Source organism: Hemitrygon akajei, chromosome 4, assembly GCF_048418815.1.
Source record: "Hemitrygon akajei chromosome 4, sHemAka1.3, whole genome shotgun sequence".
NCBI lineage: Eukaryota > Metazoa > Chordata > Chondrichthyes > Myliobatiformes > Dasyatidae > Hemitrygon > Hemitrygon akajei.
This window is the reverse complement of record NC_133127.1, coordinates 188524958-188549489: the sequence shown is the minus strand read 5'-3', so window position 1 is coordinate 188549489 and position 24532 is coordinate 188524958.

The following is a 24532-nucleotide window of genomic DNA, read 5'->3' as shown; positions in this document are numbered from 1 at the left end:
GGATTGGGGAGCATGCCTTATGGGAATAGGTTGAGTGAACTTGGCCTTTTCTCCTTGGAGCAACAGAGGAAGAGAGGTGATCTGATAGAGGTGTACAAGATGATGAGAGGCATTGATTGTGTGGATAGTCAGAGGCTTTTTCCCAGGGCTGAAATGGTTGCCACTAGAAGACACAGGTTTAAGGTGCTGGGGAATAGGTACAGAGGAGATGTCAGGGGCAACGGTGGTGGAGGCAGATATGATAGGGTCTTTTAAGAAACTTTTGTATAGGTACATGGAGCTTAGAAAAATAGATGGCTATGGGTAAGCGTAGTAATTTCTAAGGTAAGGACATGTTTGGCACAACTTTGTGGGCCAAGGGGCCTGTATTGCGCTGTAGGTTTTCTATGTCTCTATGTTCAGTGGATGCAGAACTGGGCTGAGAAGTGGCAGATGGAGTTCAACCCAGATAAGTGTGAAGTGGTTCATTTTGGTAGGTCAAATTTGAAGACAGGAAAAAATATTAATGGTAAGACTCTTGGCAGTGTGGAGGATCAGCGAGATCTTGGGATTCGTGTCCATAGACACTCAACTCTGCTGCGCAGGTTGACTGTGTGGTTTTTGAAGGCATACGGTGTATTAGCCTTCATTAACTATGGGATGAGTTCAAGAGCCATGAGGTAATGTTACAGCTTTATAAGACCTTGGTTAAACCCCACTTGGAGTACTGTGTTCAGTACAGGTCACCTCACGACAGGAAGGATGTGGATACTATAGCGAGAGTTCAGAAGAGAGTTACAAAGATGTTGCCTGGATTAGAGAGTGTGCCATATGAGAACAACTTGAGTGAACTGAGCCCTTGACCTGATAGAGGCTTTTTCCCAGGGCTGAAATGGCTAATTCGATGGGGCGCAGTTTTAAGGTGCTTGTAAGTAGGTACAAGGGGAATGTCAGAGGTAAGTTTTTCACACAGAGCGTGGTGGGTTCGTGGAATACTTTGACAGCGAAGGTGGTTGACATGGATACAAAAAGGTCTTTTAAGAGATTCTTAGATAGGTACATGGAGCTTAGGAAAATAGACAGCTCTGCAGTCGGGAAATTCTAGGCAGTTTCTGGAGTAGATTACATGGTCGGCACAACATTGTTCTCCAAGCGGCTTGTAATGTGCTGTATATTTCTATGGTTCTATTTCTCCTGCCTTCTTTCTGTAGCCTTTGATGCTCAAACTAATCATGAACTTTATGTATATCCAATGACTTGGCGTCCACAGTTCTCTGTGGCAATGAATTCCACAGAATCAACACCATCTGGATAAAGAAATTCCTCCTCATCTCTATTCCTCTCTACATCCACTCTATCCAGCTCTTTCAATATTCAATAGTTTTCAGTGTGATCCACCCCTCCAGTTCACCTAAATTCTAGGCTTTTCACTGATTCGAGAGGTGCAGCAAAGTTAAGATGGCGACTCCTTTGCTTACATTTTCGGAAACAGCTCTATTTCCATCTTTAATATCTTTATTTTTCCCTTTCAGGGTTCTTTTGAAGACCCTGACCTGGAGTTACTCGTTGACTTCGGTTCTTTGCTGAATCAGACCCATTCTCAGGGTTTCAGGTCTGGCCGTTGTTTGGTACGGCTTGAATTTGGAAGCCCAAGATCTCAGGGCTCTAGAGACAGGCAGATCGAGGGTTGGTGTCATGGCAGGAGACCTGTGAGTCACTGGGGGAATCGGGATATCTGCTGTGGGCCTGAAGACCCGGGGCTTTGCGATCTTCAGGCACAGCGCTCGGAAAAAGCGATGTAACAGACTTTTAACTTTGTAAGTCAGCGAGTTGTTTGTTATATCTCTGATGCACCATCAATAACTCACTCTGAGACGTAAAGGCGAGATATCGGCTTTTATTGACTGGAAGAAGGAACAAGCAGTGGTTGACCACCATACTACATCCTGGAGACAGAGAGGCCGGGCTCAGACCTCAATCGCCTTTATACCGGGGTCAGTGGGAGGGGCCACAGGAGCAGTCAGCAGGGGCGTGTCCAGACAGGTATATGTAGTTCACCACAATCTCCCCACTCACTGGGGAAAAAATGGAGACACCTCCTTCTCCCTTATTAGGCAGAGAGAGAGCCGAATGCCAGGTGAAATGCGAGGACTTTGTGGTGACTGCAGGTCTGCGTCTTTGCTATTGCTCTGCTCAGGCTCGGTGCTCAGCGGCGGTGCTGATGCTTGCTTCTTTTTGCCGCTGGGGGAGGGGGATCGTTGCTTGCTGATGTTTACGCACAGGAGGGAGGGAGGGAGCTGGGGGGTGGAACTTTGGTGCTCCTACATTTATCTATCGTTCATTCTTTGGGGCACTTCTCTGTTTTTGTGGATGTTTGTGAAGAAAAAGCATTTCAGGATGTATATTGCGTACATTTCTCTGACATTAAATTGGACCTTTGAACCTTTGATACCTACTGAATATTTAACGGCCTAAATCTATACGGAGACTGTGCCCTATTATCTTAGACTGCCCCACCTTAGGAAACAACCTCTCCACATCCACAGTATCTAAGCCTTTCAATCTTCACTAGGTTTCAGTGAGATTCCTCCTAGAAGTTCTGGGAAAAATTGTGATTTAATTTTATTTTGATGCTCTTAAATATTTTCAGACATTTTAATTAAACTTGATTTATATCTTTGTACTTTTTAATCTGTTTAAAATTTTAAATGTATTTGAATAGGTTTGAAATTTCCTTATTAATGGGAGTGAGTGGAGAACAGTTACATCTAAATTATATTCAATACATTTCCTGCCTTGGAAATATAGTCAGTGGCCACTTCATTACAACAGTAGTGTGCAGAGTAAACACTTAGGGCCAGGCCCCTTCACTAGGATTCATGAAGCCTCGGCTATTTCTTCCTCTCCATAGGTACTACCCGGCCTGCCACGATCTTCCGGCACTCTGTGTCTAGTGTTACGATTCCTTCATTGGTGCTGTGTCTAAATTTTGAAACTTAATAGGGGACTCTCAGACCAGAGGACTCCGCCTCAAAATAGAGGGGTATCCATTTAGAACAGAGATGAAAAAAAAATTTCTTTGGCCAGGTAGTGGTGGATCTGTGGCTACAGGTGGCTGTGGAGGACAGGTCACTGGGTGTATTTAAGGTGGAGGCTGATAGGTTCTTGATGAGTCAAGGTGTGAAAGGTTAATGGGGGAAAAAGGCAGGAGGTTAGGGTTGAGAGGGAAATGGATCAGCCATGATGAAATAGCAGGGCAGACTCGATCAGCCAAATGGCCTACTCCTGTTCCTAAATATAACCATATCACCATTACAGCACAGAGACAGGCCATCTCGGCCCTTCTAGTCCATGCCGAACGCTTACTCTCACCTAGTGCCACCTACCTGCACTCAGCCCATAACCCTCCATTCCTTTCCTGTCTATATACCTATCCAATTTTTTTTTTAAATGACAAAATTGAACCTGCCTCTACCACTTCTACTGGAAGCTCGTTCCATACAGCTACCACTCTCTGAGTAAAGAAGTTCCTCCTTGTGTTACCCCTAAACTTTTGCCCCTTAACTCTCAACTCAAACCTTATGGTCTTATGGACCAAGGTGCACAACACAGTACACGTGTACTCACTGGAATTCAGAAGAATGAGATGGGATCTCATTGAAACCTATCGAATGTTGAAAAGCCTTGAAGCAGTGGATGTAGAGAGGTTTTTTCCTATGGTGGAAGAGTCTAGGACCAGAGGGCACAGCCTCAGTATAGAGGGATGTCCATTTAGAATGGAGATGAGGAATTTAGAACATAATGAAATATGGTCTTATTGTCTCATGTAGGACTGCCGTGGTTCAGAACTGGTGTCCTAATTATCTGAGGGTATTGTAGAGATTGGCAGGGGAGCATAGCAGTCATCATGATGCTATTACTGTTCCATGTGCTGGAGTTCAGAGTTCAATTCCAACATGGTCCATATGAAGTTCATATGTCCTCAACGTGAAATGTGTGGGTTTTCTCTTGTTATTCCAGTTTCCTCCCACAGTCCAAACACGTACCAATAAGGAGTGCAATTAGTCATTGTAAATTGTCCTGTAGTTTTACTAGGGTTGAATAGGTGGGTTGCTGGCCAGTGCAGCTTGTTGGGCCGGAAGGGCCTATTCTACTCTAAATAAACATTGACCTTGCTGTCAAAGCGAGATTCCTGACAAATGAATAAATGAAAGCTGTATTATCAGCGCAGTCACTGAGATTGATTAATAGGAGAACCACCCAATCATTTTTAACCTGGCCGGCTCCAGCACTATCACTTTGCATCACCCACCAAAAGCTAAAGGAAGTCAGTAGGTCAGGCAATATCAAAGGAAGGAATAAACAGTCGATATTTCAGGATGAGAAATCTTCATCACAAATTTTCTGCCTTGTCCACCCTTTACAATTTTAAATTTATTTTCATAGGTATATAAACAGGGTATAAATGCCATGAAAATTAGTTTTGTTGAAGCAAGAAAGTACATTATAAATATTGGATATGGTTTTAAATCAGAATCAGGTTTCATATCATATAGTATGATGTGAAATATGTTGTTTTGGGACATCAGGATAGGTACAATACATAATAATAAAAATTACAACAAGAAAACATGTAAAAATTTAATTTAAATAAGCAGTGCAAAAAGAGAGCAAAATAAAAGAAAAAAATAGCAAGGTAGTGTTCCTTGTCCCTTGAGAAATCTGATGGTGGAGTGGAATTGTTATGGTGTGCATGGCAAAAACTAAAGCCAGCTGTGGAGAAATGGCAGACTGTCACGTGAGTGCTGGCAATGACTCGACCCAGCTGTGGAGAAATGGCAGACTGTCACGTGAGTGCTGACAATGACTCGACCCAGGTGTGGAGAAATGGCAGACTGTCACGTGAGTGCTGACAATGACTCGACCCAGGTGTGGAGAAATGATTGACTCCTATATGTAGAGATGGAAACAAGAGGTTTTATACAGGAATATCAGGAGAACATCGGTGGCACGATCAAGTGACACTGCAAGACACATCACTTTCAACACAAGGAACCTGCAATGAGTCCCAAACAAGGGTTCACATCAAATAATCACAGAATGCTGCAAACCCGTGCCAGTCGCAATTAACTTGACAAGATTAAACAGAAAGCACAAAGGCTTAATGATGCTCATTAAGAAGATAATTAATACTCAAATGGCAAAATAGTACAACTGCGGTTGACAAGGGAAGTCAAAGCTAATGTAAAAGCAAAAGGAGCAGACAACAAAGCGAGAATTAGTGGGAAGAAGGAGGGTTGGGAAACTTTTAAAAACTTACAGAAAGCAACTAATAAAATCATTAGGAAGTAAAAGATGAAATACAAAAACGTGCTAGCAAACAAGGTGGATAGAAAATGTTTTTACAAGCATATAAAAATAAAAGAGATGAGAATGGATATAGGATTGCTAGAAAATAAGGCTGGAGAAATAAGCGGACAAGGAGATGGCAGAGGAACTAAATGAATATTTTGCATCAGTCTTCACTGTGGAAGACACTAGTAGTGTGCCAAGTGTTAAAGGTGTGAGGGAAGAGAAGTGAGTGCAGTTACTATTACAAGGGAGGAAGTACTCAAAAAAGTGAAAGACCTAAAGATACGCAAGTCACCCGAACCAAATGAACTGCACCCTAGGCTTCTGAGAGATGTAACAGTAGAGATTGTGGGGGCATTAGAAATGATCTTTCAAGAATCTTTGGACTTTGGCATGGTTTTGGAGGACTGGAAAATTGCAAATGTCACTCCATTCTTTAAGAAAAGAGGAAGACGGCAGAAAGGAAATTATAGACCAGTTAACCTGACCTCAGTGGTTGGGAAGATGTTGGAATCAATTGTTAAGGATGAGGTTATGGAGTACTTGGTGACCTAGGACAAGTCAGCATGGCTTCCTTAAGGAAAAATCTTGCCTGATGAACCTGTTGGAAGTCTTTGAGGAGTTTACAAGTAGGAAAGGTAAAGGGGATGCAGTGGATGTTGTATATATGGATTTACCGAAGCCCTTTGACAAGGTGCCACACATGAGGCTGCTTACCAATTTAAGAACCCATGGTATTACAGGAAAATTGTTGGCATGGTTAGGGCATTGGCTGATTGGTAGGAAGTAGTGAATGGGAATAAAAGCATCCTTTTCTTGTTGTCTGCTAGTGACTAGTGATGTTCTGCAGGGGTCGGGGTTTGGACCGCTTATTTTTATGCTGTATATCAATGATTTAGATGGCTTTGTTGCCAAGTTTGCAGATGATATGAAGATTGGTAGAAGGGCAGGTAGTGTTAAGGAAACAGGAAGGCTGTAGAAGGACTTAAACAGATTAAGAGAATGGGCAAGGGAGTGGCAAATGAAATACAATGTTGGAAAATACATGGTAAAAGAAATAAATGTGCAAACTATTTTCTAAATGAGGGGAAAATCCAAAAATTGAGAAACTAGGGGACTTGGGAGTCCTTGTGCAGAACTCCCTAAAGGTTAACTTGCAGGTTGAGTTTGCGGTGAGGAAGATAAATGCCATATTAGCATTCATTTCAATATGTCTAGGATACAAGAACAGAGATGTGATGCTGAGGCTTTGCAAGGCCCTGATGAGGCCTCACCTAGAGTATTGTGAACAGTTCTGGGCTCCTTATCTAAGAAAAATATCTGGCATTGGAGAGGGTTCAGAGGAAGTTCACAAGGGTGATTCCAGGAAAGAAAGGGTTATCATATGAGGAACTTTTGATGACTCTGGGCCTGTACTCACTGGACGAGGTGGGGGGATTTCATTGAAACCTTTCAAATGGTGAAAGGCCCAGACAGAGTAGATGTAGAAAGGATGTTGTGGGCGAGTCTAGGACAAGAGGCCACAGCCTCGGTACTGAGGGGTGTCCATTTAAAACAGAGATGCAGAAAAATTCCTTTAGCCAGAGGGTGGTGAAGTTACAGAATTTGTTACCATAAGCTACTGTGGAGGCCAGGTCAATGGGTGTATTTAAGGCGGAGAATGATAGGTTCTTGATTGGACACTGTATCAAAGGTTACGGGGAGAAGGCAGGGAGTGAGGCTGAGGAGGAAAAAATGGAACAACCGTGACTGAATGGCGAAGCAGACTCAATGGATCAAATGGACTAATTCTGCTCCTATGTTTTATGGTGTTATGGTCTAATACTTATAGATAGGCATCTGTTAGTCTCATGAGACCATGGATTTGCACCTTGGAAGGCAGGGTTGTGTGGGACACCGGCAGTTGCCCAGTATGGGATGCTGCAAGCTTCCCCTCTCCACGCCACCGATGTTGTCCAAGGGAAGAGCACTAGGACCCATGCAGCTTGGCACCAGTGTGGTCGCAGAGCAATGTGTTGTTAAGTGCCTTGCTCAAGGACACAAACACGCTGCCTCAGCTGAGGCTCAAACCAGCGACCTTCAGATCACTAGACCGATGTCTTATCCACTAGGCCACGTGCCACACGGTCTAATACAGGTGCTCGAGAAGCCCCTTCAGAGCTGCAGGGAAAGAGTTGGCATTTGTCACCATCATCTTGGTTATTGTCAAATGTGTTGAAAAATAGTGAAAGCTTAGTTTTGAGTGCCAAACATGCAGATCAAAATCATCTTTTTATCACTGACATATGCCGTGAAATTCGTTACTTTGCAGCAGCAGTTCAGGACAGTATATAAAAAATACTTTACGTCAGTTTAAAACATCAGTACTTTGAAATAGAATGAAGGAAAAGCAATAACAGAAAGGAGAATGTCCCGATGAAGGGTCTCAGCCCAAAACGTCGGCTGTACTCTTTTCCATAGATGCTGCCTGGCCTGCTGAGTTCCTCCAGCATTTTGTGTGTATTGCTTGGAGAATATAGTGTTTTTGTTAGACTTGTGTAGAAAGTTTGTTTCAGGTAGATAGTAAGATCCAAGGACCATGACAAGTTAAACTGTGAGGTCAACAGTCAGACCTGGGAACCGTTCCATAGTTTTACGACAATGAGGTAGAAGTTGTTCTTCAGCATGGTGCTTTCAGGTTTTTGTGCCTTCTGCCAAAGGTAGGGAGGAGAAGAGAGGATGTCTGGGGTGGAAGGAATCTTTGATTATGCTGGCTGATTCACCAAGATAATGAGAAGTATGGGCAGAGTCAGTGGAGGGGTGGCTGGTTTGGTGTGTTGAGCTGTATCCATAAATCTCAGCAGCTCTTCAACCAGACAAACATGGCAAACCTACAGTACTGTGCAAAAGTCTTAGGCAGATATATATATAACTCCGGTGCCTAACACTTTTGCACAGTACTGTAGTAATTTTATGTATTGCCCTGTACTGCTGCCGCAAAAAGAAATAAATTTCATGACGTGAGCGATGATAAACTGATTCTGATATGGGTCTCCATTGTGGATTGAGAGTGGGAAGGGGGCACTGAAAGGGGAAGCATGGTTGGGAAAAGAGGGAGGGAGAAGGGAAGGTGTGGGAAGCCCCAGAGAGACATCATTAATGATCAATAAACTAATTGTTTGGAAACAAATGACTTTGCCTGGTGTCTCAGGGCTGGGTGTGTCTGCACCAGTGCCACTCCTTCTCTACCATCTGTCCTACACCCCTCCCACATGCTCCACCCCCACTATTCCCAACATCCTTGGCTCCTGCCAGGTTTACAAACTTCTCTCTCGCTCCACGTTGACAAATACAGCACTGTGCAAAAGTCTTAGACAACCTAGAGAAAGGTGTGTGTGTGTGTATGTGTTAACATTTTTGCAAAGTTAAATAATGTAACTAATGTAACTGATAAGTTAACTACTGTAAGTCTATGTTGGCTAATTTAATATAGTCTGTGGTACTTTTCACATTGGACAGAGAAGGCAGACTGAGCCTCCATTTTATGTTCTTTGTACTGAGCAGAAAATGAGATCAGCTTTATCTGTCACACGTACATTGAAACACGTAAACATACAGTGAGATGGGTCACTTTGCATGAATGACTAACACAGTCCGTGTATGTGCTAGGGGCAGGCCGCAAGCCTCACCACCCTTCCGATGCCAACATATCACAACCACAACTTACTAATCATAACCCATATGCCTTTGGAGTGTGAGAGGGACCCAGAACAGCCAGAGGAAGCCCATGGGGGAGAGTGTAAAACCTCTCTACATACAGCGGCAGAGTGAAACCATATCACTGTCATCGGGAAGCATTACACTAACCCCCCCCCCGTGTTTTAAAAAGAGTCCCCATGTGGCGAAGTTTCTTACAAGTATATTTACAGGTTAAGTCTATCAGGTGGTCGAATCTGTCGCTGCGATCTACGTAGCACCGGCTGTGATTGTACAGGTGCCGGTGGTAATGATTGCACAGGTGCCGGTGGTGGTGATTGCACAGGTGCCGGTGGTGGTGATTGCACAGGTGCCGGTGGTGATGATTGCACAGATGCTGGTGGTGGTGATTGCACAGGTGCCGGTGGTGGTGATTGCACAGGTGCCGGTGGTGATGATTGCACAGATGACGGTGGTGGTGATTGCACAGGTGCCGGTGGTGGTGATTGCACAGGTGCCGGTGGTGATTGCACAGATGCCGGTGGTGGTGATTGCACAGGTGCCGGTGGTGGTGATTGCACAGGTGCCGGTGGTGGTGATTGCACAGATGCCGGTGGTGGTGATTGCACAGGTGCCGGTGGTGGTGATTGCACAGGTGCCGGTGGTGGTAATTGCACAGGTGCCGGTGGTGGTGATTGCACAGATGCCGGTGGTGATGATTGCACAGGTGCCGGTGGTGATGATTGCACAGGTGCCGGTGGTGGTGATTGCACAGGTGCCGGTGGCTGTGATTGCACAGGTACCGGTGGTGTGATTGCACAGATGCCGGTGGTGGTGATTGCACAGGTGCCGGTGGTGGTGATTGCACAGATGCCGGTGGTGGTGATTGCACAGGTGCTGGTGGTGGTAATTGCACAGGTGCCGGTGGTGGTGATTGCACAGATGCCGGTGGTGATGATTGCACAGGTGCCGGTGGTGATGATTGCACAGGTGCCGGTGGTGGTGATTGCACAGGTGCCGGTGGCTGTGATTGCACAGGTACCGGTGGTGTGATTGCACAGATGCCGGTGGTGGTGATTGCACAGGTGCCGGTGGTGGTGATTGCACAGATGCCGGTGGTGGTGATTGCACAGGTGCTGGTGGTGGTGATTGCACAGATGCCGGTGGTGGTGATTGCACAGGTGCCGGTGGTGATTGCACCGGAGACGGTGGTTGTGCTGGTTCCGGCCTAACTGGAGGTGTCAGCCCACTAGGCGTCAGTGATCCCTCACGCATGTGCGAGGCGCCTGGAATATACGCGTACGAGACTCCCGGTATATGAGTGTCGTGAGGGGTCAGTGTAGGGCTTGGTGTGCGCGGTGTCACCTCGGGTACGGGGTTCTTAGTTACCGTGGAGTGTTCGGGGTAGTGGTCTGCTGCTCCAAATTCTCCGCCTCGTGAGGCTTGGGGTGGGTTATCTCTGCCACTTCAAACTCCTGTCGCACCCCGATTAATATCAAACCACTGAAAGCCAATTAAGGAGGCATTTCCTTCCTCTGTGTGGTCTGGATTCAAGCTTCACACATTACATTCACTGGGCAATTAGTGGAAATGAAATATGAGTCCAGCACTTCACTGCAGGAGTGAATGCGTTTGTTAGTGGTTGACCTTTCGTCGGGAGATGTTCTATTTATGAAATATGCAAATCATAAAATCACAAGCACTTCTTTAAATGAGTCCTTGAACACAATGAGCTGTCAGTAGCCATTAAGATCAGGAATTGTCTTTTCTACTGATAGCAATATTATTCATTTGCCTTTCTGACTGAATCTAGATTGACAGGCGCCGTAAAATGGACAGAGCAATTGCCTGCACGCAAATAGTCTCAATTAACTGTAGCATTGGTCTAAGACAAAGCAGACGAAGATAATCATTCTTCAGAGTCAGAGGTCGAGGGCGAGACAGATACAATAACAACATTTTTTTAAAAAGGTACTCGGTCAGCTATGTGGATATTGTTCGGCTGAACATAGTGGGCATACTTTCTTGATGCCAGAATATACAGTATGACAAGACCTGACAGCTGCCACCAGCATATCCCTAGGTTCTGTTGGTTGTTAATGCATATAACGTATTTCAGTGTATATATGAGGGTGCCATGGTAGCATAGCAGTTAGCACAATGCTATTGCAGCTTGGGGCATCAGAGTTCAGAGTTCAAGCCTGGCATCCCCTGTAAGGAGTCTGTTCATCCTCCCCATGGAATGCATGTTTTTTTATGTGCTCCTATCTCCTATGGTCTTACGGTCTAACAGATTCCAGAACATATGGGCTCATTTCTATGACTCTACAACACATGTTCTCGATGCTTATTGCTTACTTACTTACTTTTATTATTTTGTTTTCTTTTCTGTTTTTGTGCTTGCACGGTACATTTATCATCAAAGATTGTATAAATTATACAACCTTGAGATTTCTTTGCTTACAGTCACAAAGCAAGAAGCTCCCGTTTCTTCCCACAGTCCAAACAATGCTCCCTCTAAAATGTCTGCACGTGCACACATCTTTTGTTGTCAACGCACAAAGGAATTTAAACTGCGCACAAAAGGTTGTCACCCTCTACCTCATTGGCACGTAAAGTATATTTCACGATCGTACAGAATCACATTTCCTCTTCCGGTTTCTGAGGCAGACGGTGTTGACAATGTTGAGTTTGCAATGATTTGTCTGCAGATTTAAGAACTGGCTTACTTATACTGTTATTTTTGAAGAAATTATTGATTCACAATATCGAATTCCAAGGAAGCAAGGAGCGTGAAGCACAAAAGAACTGCTGGTTCATTTAGAGCAGAATAGAAAATTCAGTGCACACATGCAATTGTCAGCGGGCAAAAAAATTGCACAGCACAAGATTTTTGCGCACGCTGGTCATTACAAATTAGAGGGAACATTGAGTCCAAATGCACAAGAATTAGTAGGTTAATCGGTCATTGTAAATTGTCCCATGATTGGACTAGAGCTAAAACAGGGGCTGCTGGTTGGTGCAGCTCAAAGGGCGGGAAGGGGTTGTTCCTCTTCAACACTGAAGCTCTAAATAAATAAACAAACAATGAGCCGGATTCAGGGGGATCTGGACGAATGAGACGAGGTTAGATGGGATCTTGTTCAGCGCGGATGGGTTGGGTCAAAGGGCCCATTTCTGTGCTGTATCAGTGACTCAGCTGGATAAGAAGAAAGTACCTAGTTTTTCCTTTTTTTCAAGAAGGGGAGATGTTGAAGTTACTAATAGTGTTATTCCTCTCGGTTAGCCACTCCCACAGGGGAGGAGTTCACATTCTGTACAACTGAGTTTTCTATAAAGTTCAGTTAAACATCCTGCAAGACTGCCATCCTGGTGTGCTCTGCACTATCTCTCAATATCAAACACATCAGGCAGGGAATGCAGAAACCCTCATCATATTAAAAATATCTAGATCAGCTCTGGTGACCGACAGGTAATGGGCTGACTAGCCTCCCTATTCTGTGAAGTTTAACTGCTGCTTATTAATCTGGAAATTCACTTTTCAATTTGCAGCCTTTGAGATCAGTAGATATGGCAAAGGGCAAGATTCACCTGTGTGAGTCAGGAAGAGGAGTCTGATCACAGAGGCTCAATGTGAAGGACCAGTACTGATAACTACCCCCTTTCTGATTACACGGCTAATTAGTTTACCAATTACCAACTTCCGATATGCTCCTTTGGCATTTCAATTACAAATACTAATGATTGCAGGCCAACTCAATAACCACTGTTACAGAACATGAGTAATGGATTGATTGGATAGCCAGACTCTTTTTTCCCCAGGGCAGAAAAGGCTAATACCAGCAGGCATCATTTTAAAAGTGATCAGAGGAAGTTATTAATTTAAAATTGATCTTGAACGAGCCTAGAAGGTTGGCACAACATTGTGGGCTGAAGGGACTGTACTGTACTACACTACTCTATGTTCTTCATACAAAGAGTTTTGAGTGCATGGAACACCTTTGGTAGGGGCAGATACATCAGGGGCATTTAAGAAACTCTTAAAAGTGTACATAGGTGATAGAAAAATGGAGGCCTATGTAGGAGGGATGGATTAATTGATTGTAGAGTAGGTTAGAGGGTTAGCACAACATCATGGGCCGAAAGGTTTGTACTGTGCTGTACTGTTCAAAGTAAATTTATTACCAAAGTATGGATATATCACCACATTTTGCCAAGATCCATTTTTTATGTGCGCATTGTCAATAAATACAAATAAACACAATAGAATCAATGAAAAAACACACACAACAAAGACGGACAAACAAGCAACGTGTAAAACACAATAAAATGAAGTGATGGTAAACCGATACCGAGGGTTTGGGCCGACTTCAGGCCTACACCAGGTTACTCTGGGGTTCAGATCCAAGGCCTCATTTTGGTTCAAAATGTTGTTGTTTACTTCTATAGTCTGCATGAATTGTGTTTTCTCCCCCCCTTCTCTGCGTATCAGGTGTTGGCCTTTATTTTTTTTTAAATTAGGTTGTTTTAGTTTTCTTGCTTTGTGGCTGCCTCCAAGCAAAGAAATCAAGGTTGTATAATTTATATATTCTTTGATAATATATGTACTTTGAAACTGTGCAAGGACAAAAAGAGAAAAAATAACAAAATAAAAATAAATAAGCAAGCAATAAATATCGATAACATGAGTTGTAGAGTCCTTGAAAGTGACTCCATAGGTTCTGGAATCAGTTAGACCATAAGATCATAAGAGATAGGAGTAGAATTAGGCCTTTCAGCCCATTGAGTTTGCTCCACCATTTCATCATTGCCGATCCATTTTCCTTCTCAATCATATTCTCTTGCCTTTTCTCTGTAACCCTTCATGCCTGGACTAATCAAGAACCTATCAACCTCCACCTTAAATACACCCAAAGGCCTGGTCTCCATTGAATTCCACAGATTCGCCAGCCTCTAGCCAAAAAAAATCTTCTTCATCATCTTTCTAAATGGATGTCACTCTATTCTGATTCTGTGCCCTTTGGTTCCAGACACCCCACTTTAGGAATCATCCTCTCCACATCTGTTCTATCTGGGCCTTTTAACATTCAATAGGTTTCAATGAGATCCCTCCTCATTCTTCTAAATTCCAGTGAGTACAGGCCCAGAGCCATCAAATGCTCTTCATACGATAATCCTTTCTTTCCCGAAGTCCTTCTTGTGAACCTCCTCTGAACCCAATCCAATCTTTTCTTAGATAAAGGACCCAAAACTACTCACAATACTCCACACGAGTCCTCACCAGTGCAATATAAATCCTTATAAATCCATTGCATCTTTGCATTTATATTCTAGTCCTCTCAAAATGAAAACTAAAATTGTATTTGCCTTCCTCATCACCAACTCGGCCTGCAAATAAACCTTTAGGGAGTCCCACACAAGGACTCCCCATTTCGGAAATAGTCTTCACTTTTGTTTCTTCTACTAAGGTGCATGATCATACACTTGCTGACACTATATTCCATCTTTATCTATTCCCCTAATCTGTCTCAGTCCTTCTGCAGCCTCTCTGCTTTCTCAACGCTACTTGCCCCTCCATCTATCTTCATATTGTCCATAAGTTCTGTGGATTTGATGTTGTGAAAGTTGAGTGAAGTTATCCCCTCTGGTTCAATGGTAGAGGGGAAATACAGTAACTGTTCCTGAAACTGATGGTGTGGTACCTGAGGTTCCTTTACCTCCTTCCTGTCTGCAGCTTTGAGAAGAGAGCATGTCTCGATGATGAGGGTCCTTGATGATGGATCTTGCTTTCCTGTTACAACGTTCCATATAGATGTGCTCAATATGGGGAGGTCTTTATCTGTGATGGTCTGGGCCATATCTGCTATTTTTGTAGGCACTTCCATCGAAGGATACTGGTGTTTCCATTCCAGACCATAATGCAACCAATCAGTCCACCACACGCCTATAAATATTTGCTAAGGTTTTAGATGACTTGCTGAATCTTTGCAAAATTCGAAGAATGCAGAAGCACCACTGTGCTTTCTTCAAAATGGCTCTTAAGAGCTGGACCTATAAAACATCCTCTGAAATGAAAATACTGAGCAATTTAAAGTTGCTGGCCCGTTCCACCTCTAGGACCTCTGGGAAGAGGACTGGCACATGGACCTCCAGTGTCCTCGTCCTGATGTCAATAATCATCTCCTTGGTCTTGCTGATATTATTGTGGCACCAATCAGCCAGGTTTTCAAACTCTCTCCTATGTGCGGACTCATCATCACCCAGTGTTCTATGTTCCATGAACTTTTTTGTCAAATACACTGACACATGCATAGACATGTGCACTGAAAAATTCTCTTCACCTTCCATTTTGTAGTTATCCTCTCAAAGCTTAAAGTTCAAGTTCATTGATACATGCACAAGTACATTAAAAATTCAAATTTCAAAGTAAATTTATTATCAAAGTACATATTTATATATAAAACCCTGAGATTCATTTCCCTGTGTGTATACTCAGCAAATCTTTTGAATAGTAACTATAACAGGATCAATGTAAGATCAACCAGAATGCACAAGATCACAAACTGTGCAAATGCAAATATGAGTAAATAGCAATGCATAATAAGAACATGAGATAAAGAATCATTACAGTGAGTCCAGTGGTTGTGCAAACACCTCAATGGATGGACAAGTGAGTATAGTTCATGAGCCTGATAGTTGAGGGGTAGTAACTACTCTTGAACCTGGTAGTGTGAGCCCTGAGGCTCTTGAACCTTAGAAGGTACAAGAGCCTCAGGGCTTGCACCACCAGTGAGAAAAGAGCATGGCCTGGGTGGTGGGGATCTTTGATGATCAATGCTGCTTTCCTACAACAACATTTCATGTAGATGTACTCAATGGTTGGTAGGGCTGTACCTGCGATGTACTGTACGTATATGCACAGGTGCTGTGAAATAAAACTTACTTGTAGCAGCATCACAAAGCATCGTAAGTAGCATTCACAAGAAAACAAATTAAGTGCAAATCATGTTCATTTTTTCAAGGAAGCATATAATCAAGACAAAAAACAAAACAGAAAAATGTTATCACGTCAGATATAATTAAGAGGCATTTAGACAGACAGTTAACTGTCTGAATGCATGTTAAGTGGACTGAAATTCAGATCCATTTTTTCATCAAAGCAGACAGATAAATGTATTGCTTGCATTGACTAACACAATGTAAGGATGTGCTGGGGTAGCCCACACGTGTTTCCACACCTTCTGGCACCAGCATATCATATCCACAATGCTCGGCAGTGCAACACAGAACCCAACAAAACAAAAAACGATCAAGAAAAATACAACCCCAAGACAATTGATCTCTGGATTTAAGTCTCCTGCAGACTCATGGAAATCATTGACATTGGGACTTCGATTTTCCAGCTGACTCACAGATCCAGGCTTTGGCAATCGGGCCTCAGCCGATCAACCTTCAGGCTTCAATCTTCGTTATCTTGCAGTGATAATAAATGAGGACCCCAAACTTTAGGCCTCGAATTCCAAACTCTCCAAATGACAGGGATATAAACCCGATTAATTGAAGGGATAGTTTAGATGAGCAAATAGGTCTATATCTGTGTTGTGTAACTCTATGATTCCAATGGTTGTTGAAGAGAATAATACCGTTAATTGAAGGAAAGTCTAGACTGATGAAGAAATGTAAGAACAGTATTTCTATAGCAATTGGTCTCATCCCTTTTGGAAAGTGTCAGCCAATGAAGTTGGCGAATGAAGTCCTGATAAATGTTGAGAGTCCTGATGAAAGAAAGGTCTTGTCCCAAAATGGCGACTGTTTGTTCCCCTCCATGTATGCTGCCTAGCTTGCTGAGTTCCTCCAGTATTTTGTGTGTGTTGCTCTGGATTTCCAGCATCTGCAGAATCTCTTGTGCTTATGAGTCAAGGAAATATAGTCATTGTTGCAATGTAGGAATTGAAACAGTCATTTTGTGCACAAAAGTACTCCCATAAAGTGCAACAGGATAATGAGTTTTATAAATATTGATTGACAGGGAAATGTTGGTCAAGACCCCTAGGACAACTCAACCCTGCACATTTCTGGAAATGTGACATCTTATATATACACATAGACAGTACTATGCAAGAGACTCAGGCACCTTTAAAAGCTTCTGCAAAGCAAAGATGCTTTCAAAAACAATGAAATGAAAAGTTTCAAAATATTAAAGAAATTCACTCTAAAGTGCAGTAAACAGCAAAAAAACTAAATCAAATCAATATTTGCTGTGACTACACTTTGCCTTTAAAACTGCATCAATTCTTTTAGGCACACTGTTGTGCAGTCTTATAAGAATATTGCTGGTAGGTTGTTCCAAAATTCTTGGAGAACCTGCCACAGCAGAACTAGGCCGTTCAGCCCATCGAGTCTGTCTGCTATTCCATCATGCCTGATTCATTATTTCTCTCAATGCCAATCTCATGCCTTCTCCCCATAATCTTTGACGTCCTGAATAATCAAGAACCTATCAACCTCTGCTTTAAATATACCCAAAGACTTGGTTTCCTCAGAGCAATGAATTCCACAGTTTCACTGTCCTCTAGCTAAAGAAATCCCTGCTCATCTCTGTTCTAAAGGGGCGTCCTTTTCTTCTCAGCTGTGCCTTCACGTCCTAGATTCCCCAACTATAGAAAACATCCTCTCCTCCTCCGTTCTATCTAGTCCTTTCAATATTTGATAGGTTTCGATGAGACCCTCCCTCATTCTTCTAAATTCCAGTGAGACCATGCCTAGAACCATCAAAAGCTCCTCATACATTAACTCTTTCATTCCCAGAATCATTCTTGTGACCCTCCTCTGGATCCTTTCCAATGCCAGCACATCTTTTCTTAGATAAGGGTTCCAAAACTCCTCACGATGCTCCAAATGAGGTCTGACCAATGCCTTATAAAGCTTCAGCATTACATCCTTGCTTTTATATTCTAGTCCTCTTTAAATTAATGCTATTTTTATTGATTTGTTCATTGCTTTGAATAGAAAGCTTTTTCCCAGCTGGAAATCCACAGTAAAGTTTCTAGTTCCAGTGGAAGGTGGACAAGGCTCATAAATCAGTTTCCAAGTATAGACAAGAGGCACGGATCCAAGATTTCATTCACATTTCAACAAACCTGGCTGCTTTGCAATGGGGCACCTCATTCAATTTTAACCACGCAATGAAGACAAAGGAGAGCCCACTCAGGAGCTAATACATCGACCGAGATTTAAATGCATAATGAACAGGCGCCAGAGCTGGATGTGACATGTGCTCAATACTGGGAATGCGGCCGAATAAATCACACATTGCTCCGCCCAAAATAACGAGGCAATTTGAGGCGACCGCAGCATTCACATCATCCGTCATTGCAACTAGCAAGTCATATATCAGGTGATGACATTTCTGCCAGGAACATGCACACTCTCTATTGAAAAATCCGGTGTGGCATTACAGAGATTTCCATAAAGAGAGTAGAGAGTGTAAGTTAAAGGTTAAGCACTGAGATGTGGTGTGGAGCAAGCCTGAGATCTCGTTCAAGGCTAGTTGGGTGGAGTCAGCTCCCAACTTTAGCTACCATCATTACAACCAGTTGGAGGAGTCTAACTCTCATTCATCAGAAGCTAATTTGAGCTAAGCTGAGTGAATGTTGAGAGGGTGTTTCCTAGTGGTGGAGTCTAGGAACTGAGGGCACGGCCTCAGAATAGAGGAGCATTGATTTAGAACAGAAATGAGGAGAAATTTCTTTAGCGAGAGAGTGTTGACTCTGTGGTTAACATATGATGAGCGTTTGATGGTTCTGGGCCTATACTCACTGGAGTTTAGAAGAATGAAGGAGGAGATCTCATTGAAATCTATCAAATATTGAAAGATCTGGGTATAATGGTGTGGTGAACTACATATACCTGTCTGGACACGCTCCTTTGCTGACTGCTCTCTGGACACGTCCCTCTGCTGACTGCTCCTGTGGCTCCTCCCACAGACCCCTGTATAAAGGCAATTGGAGGCACTGCTCCTCCCTCAGTCTCCAGGATGTTGTGTGGTGGTCTCTTGCTGCTAATCATGGTCTCTTGCAGCTAATAAAAGCCTATCGTTTGCCTCCCATCTCCGAGAGTTATTGATGGTGCATCAAGACGACATAGAGAGGATATTTCTTATCCTGTTAGAGTTTAGGATTGATGCTTTCTGCAAACAAGGGGCCGTGTGCTGAGAGATAATCAGCAGGATAGCACATATGAATTCTAAAAATGACTGTGCTTATAGAAGTTGGAAATGAATTAAAGGAGTCTGTTAGGGTCATCTTCTGGTGCTCCCAGTATGGCCTCCTATCTGTCAGGGAGACTTGACATAGCGTGGGGGGAACACTTCGTTGAGCACCTTCATTCTGCCCAAAACATGCAGGATTTCTCAGTGGCCAATCATTTTAATTCCAATTCCTCATGTCTATTTTGACATTTCACTCTGTGGACTCCTCTACCCCCAAGATGAGGTTGCTCTCATCTGAAGGAGCAATGCTTCGTATTCCATCTGGTTTGCCTCCAACCAGACAACATGAACATAGATTTCTCTTGCTCCCAGTAATGTCTGTCCCCTTCCCCTTCTCCTTCCATTCCCCTTTCTGGTTCCCTTCTTGCCTCTTCTCTTCTCCTCACATCCCCATCACCTCACTCTGGTGCTCCTCTTCTTTCCCCTCTTTTGATTGTGTTCCTCTTACACCAATTCTGATATGACCCCCAAACCGATAATCTATTACAACCATTGGCTAATATCGGATGTCATCAAGGTCTATTCTGTATAGTTAAACTCTCAAAAAGAGTTGTCCTGGTGTTAGTCTAAATTGAAATCCATAGGACATAGGACATTCAGCCTATCAAGTCTGCTATCAATGGCTGCTCCATTGTCCTCCTTAACCCAATTCTCATACCATCTCCCCATAATTCTTGATGCCCTGACTAATCAAGAAATAGAGGTATTGCCGTGCTTTCTTTGTAATTGCACTTGAAAGCTGGGACCAGGATAAGTGCTCCGAAATAATAACTTCAATCTACTTCCTTGGGAGATTGCAAAGTTTTGGCATGACATCTAAAACTATGACAAACTTCTATAGATGTGTAGTGGAGAGTACAGTATATTAGCTGGTTGCATCACAGCCTGGTGTGGAGACACCAATGCCCTTGAATGGAAAATTCTACAAAAAGTATAGACATGGCCCACTCCATCACAGGTAAAGCCCTCTCCACCATTGAGCACACCTACATAGAGTGTTGTTGCAGGAAAGCAGCATCCATCATCAGGGACCCCCACCACCCAGGTCATGCTTTCTTCTCACTATTGCCATTAGGAAGAAGGTACAGAAGCCTCGGGACTCACCATCAGGTTCAGGAACAGTTATTACCCCTCAACCATCAGGCTCCTGAAACAAAGGGGAAAACTTCACTCAACTTTATTTGCCCCATCATTGAAATGTCCCCAAAATCTCCCTTTCAAGGACTCTTCATCTCATGTTGCTTATTTATTTCTTTGTTATTATTTCTTTCTTCTTGTTCTTGCACAGTTTGTTGTCTTTTGCACACTGGTTGAATGTCTAAATTAGTGCGGTCTTTCATTGATCTATGGATTTATTGAATCTTATGGTTGTGTATAGTGACTTATTTGCATTTTGATAATAAATTTACATTGAACTTTGAATCCCCCAACTTAACCCTAGCCTAATCACGGGACAATTACCATGACCTACTAATCAATATGTCTTTGCCCTTTTTGAGGAAACCGGAGCACCTGGAGAAAACGCACATATTCCATGGACAGGAAATACAGAGACTCCTTATGGATAACATCAGAATTGAACTCCAAATTCTAATGCCCCCAGCTGTAATAGCATCACGCTAACCACTATGTACTGTTGTACACACCTGGTGATGATTTGCAAAACTTCACGAAACTATTAGCACTGAAGCCAATTACGTAATTGCCGTTATGTGAAGGAAAGATGTTGCATGTTAGTCTGCTCATGCATGGAATAGGGACATCAGCAGCAAATGCACCATTTATTTTCCATGGCTAATTGCATCCAAATGTAGTTAAGAGACAATTACACTAGTGGTTGAAGCCAAGCCAAGACAGGCCAGCAGATATCCTTCCATAAAAGGTAGTAGAAGTTTATTTTTATTGATTATCTGGTGGTTTTATGATCAACTTCATTAACAATAGCCTTCCTACTTTTTTATGTTGCGGGGGAGCTGGGAGGCTGTGGATCGGTTACTGCGGGATTCACGTGTGTAATCATGGCGGTTGCCATGACCCGTACAGCAGAGGGGGGTAATGTTGTGTCTTTTTTCCACAACATTAGTAGGGGGGTATTTTTTTTTTTTCCCTTTATATTTTAATTTTTTTCTATCTTTTTGCCTGGATGAATGGTGGGGACACACATAGCAACATGGAGACTTTTATAAAGATTTCCCAGGATACCACGAAAGTGGAAAGATTAGGTATTATTATAGATTGAAAAGAAAAAGAACTTTAACATATATTTAAAAAAAAAATGAGAACTCCGTGGAGCATGTGGGGATCTTCCAACATCCAGGCATTTCCTTTTTTTTTTCTCTTTCTTATTTTCTTAATAGGGATGTTAGGGGGGAGGGGTTAAGGGGAGGGGGCTGGGTAACACTTTTTTTTCATGCACATTTATTCTGTAACAATTTGAAAACAATAAAAAAAGTTAAAAAAAAAAAAAAAAAAAATAGCCTTCCATGCCAGATTGATTTAATCGGTTAAATATAAATTGTCCCACTGCAGTGATAGGATTTGAAGTCCTGACACTGGACAAGAAGTGGAAGAGATCTTAGTCTCCACTTCACAGAGTTGTGCAGGAAGGAAGCAAGCCTTTCCTCCCTATTCACCCATGATGACCAAAATGTTCACCTAAGGTAATTCCATTTCAGAATCAGCATGTGTTGTGAAGTTTGTTAACTTTGTGGCGGTACAATAGAGAGTTCATGATAATATCAGAAAAAAAATTAATTACAGTAAATATACATTTATTAAATAGTTAAATTAAATAAGTAGTGCAAAGATGGAAATTAAAAAAGTAGTGAGGTCGTGTTCATGGGTTTACTGTGCATTCGAGAAATCAGATCTCTGAGGGGAAGAAGCTGTTGCGTGTGTGCCTTCAGACACACATGGTCCTGGGAAGAACATGTACAATCCTAATAGACAGTGGCAGGAATTGAACCCTGATCAGTGATCACTGGCACTGCAAAGCATTGTGCTAGTATGCTGTCTGTAGCAATGTGAGAGAGATAAGAATATTCTCAGTTTGAAGAAGGAAAAGGAGTCAATCTGATTATAGTTCCAGACCTAGCCTTGATAGCATGTAGCCATGATGAAAACCATGGGCTTTCCAAGGATTATGCTGGGTCACATCCTGTCAGGGGAACTCTCTCTCGAGGTGCCTTCCACCTACCCGAACTGCTCTGACACAGAGGGGAGCTGAATAGTTTTCAAACAAAATTCCATTTCATAATCGACCAGTTAAAAGGCAATGCGGGATTACCTATGACTTGTAAAACTTTTGCCTCAAACACAAAATACTGGAGGAACTCAGCAGGCCAGGCAACATCTATGGAAAAGAGTATAGTCGATGTTTCAGGCCGAGACCCTTTAGCAGGACTGGAGGAAAAAAGATGAGGGGAAGAGTTAAAAGGTGGGGAGGGGGAGGGGAGAGAGAAACACAAGGTGATAGCTGAAACTGGGAGGGGAAGGGATGAAGTAAAGAGCTAGGAAATTGAGCTGGTTAAAGAGATACAGGGCTGGAGAAGGAGGAGTCTGATGGGAGAGTTCAGAAGGCCATGGAAGAAAGAAAAGAACTTCTCAGCTCTTTATTTCACCCCTCCCCCTCCTAGTTTCACCCATCACCTTGTGCTTCTTCCCCCCTCCCCCCACCTTTTAACTCTATCCCTCCATCATTTTTTCTCCAGTCTTGTTGGAGGGTCTCAGCCCAAAACGTCGACTGTTTATTCTTTTCCATAGATGCTGCCTGGCCTGCTGAGTTCCTCGAGCATTCTGTGTGTGTTGCTTGGATTTCCAGCATCTGTAGATTTTCTCTTGTTTGTGATTGGAAAACTTTTGCAACTCACACTCAACCTATTCAACTTCAGAATATTGCCAAAGAATTAAAATTCAAAGAATTACTCTCTCCTTCCCCCTTCCGTTGGACAGAAGATACAGAAGCCTAAAAAATGCAGTACATACCATTAGGCTCAATAAGCTTCTACCCCAGCGTTCCCAGACTCTTGAACAAAAAGATGGCCACTTTGTCTCACAATCTATCTTGTTATGATCCTGCACTTTATTGTTTACTTGCACAACAGCCTTTTCGTTAACTCTGTACTCTTATTATTTTACTTTATTCTGGCTCAATGCACTGTGTAATGGATTGATCTGTATGAACTGCATTCAGGAGCGAGATAGAGCAGCAGGTTGAGTGGTGTCACAGCAACAACCTTGCATTCAATGCCAGTAAGATGAAAGAGCTGATTGTGGACTTTAGGAAGGGTAAGACGAGGGAATACAAATCAATCCTCATAGAGGGATCAGAAGTGCAGAGAGTGAACAATTTCAATTCCCGGGTGTTAATATCTCTGAGGACCTGACATGTTTCCTACATAGCGAGGCAGCTATAAAGAAGGCTACATTTTATTAGGAATTTAAGGAGATTTGCTTTGTCATCCAAGACACTCAAAAATTTCTACGGATGTAACATGGAGAGCATTCCGACTGACTGCATCATCGTCTAGTATGGTGGGGGTGGGAGCTACTGCACAGGATCAAAGTAAGCTGCAGAGAGTTGTTAAATTAATCAGCTCCATCATGGGTACTAGCCTCCATAGTATCCATGACATCTTCAAGGAGCAATGCCTCATAAAGGCGACATGAATCATTAAGTAGCCCCACCACTCAGTTCATGCCCTTTTCTCACTGTTACCATCAGGAAGGAGGTACAGAAGCCTGAAGGCACACACTCAGCAATTCAAAAGCAGCTTCTTCCCCTCTGCCATCTGATTTTGGAATGAATGTTGAACTCATGAGCACTACCTCATTGCTTTTGCACTACCTATTTAATTTAACAATTTAAATACATATATATGCTTACAGTTTCTTTTCTCCATATTATCATTTCTCTATATTAACACTGTATTACTGCCACAAAATTAACACATTTCGCGACCCATGTTGGTGATATTAAACCTGATTCTGATTTTGATTCTGATTCTCCATCTTGATATATGTGACAATAATAAACCATTTATATACAGCGGATTCTGGTTAATTGGGACTCGTTGGGTCCAGTGCATTTCAGCCCAGTTAAGCAGCTACCCCAATTAGCCGGTTTCATGGCAATAGTTAGAAAGTTATAAAAAAAAGCAAACAACCATTTAACTGAGTGGGCCGTGTTCTTTTGATTAATTGTAAATGAATAAAGTCAGTGCAGACACCTAGTGCAGATAGTAAATAGATAGATAG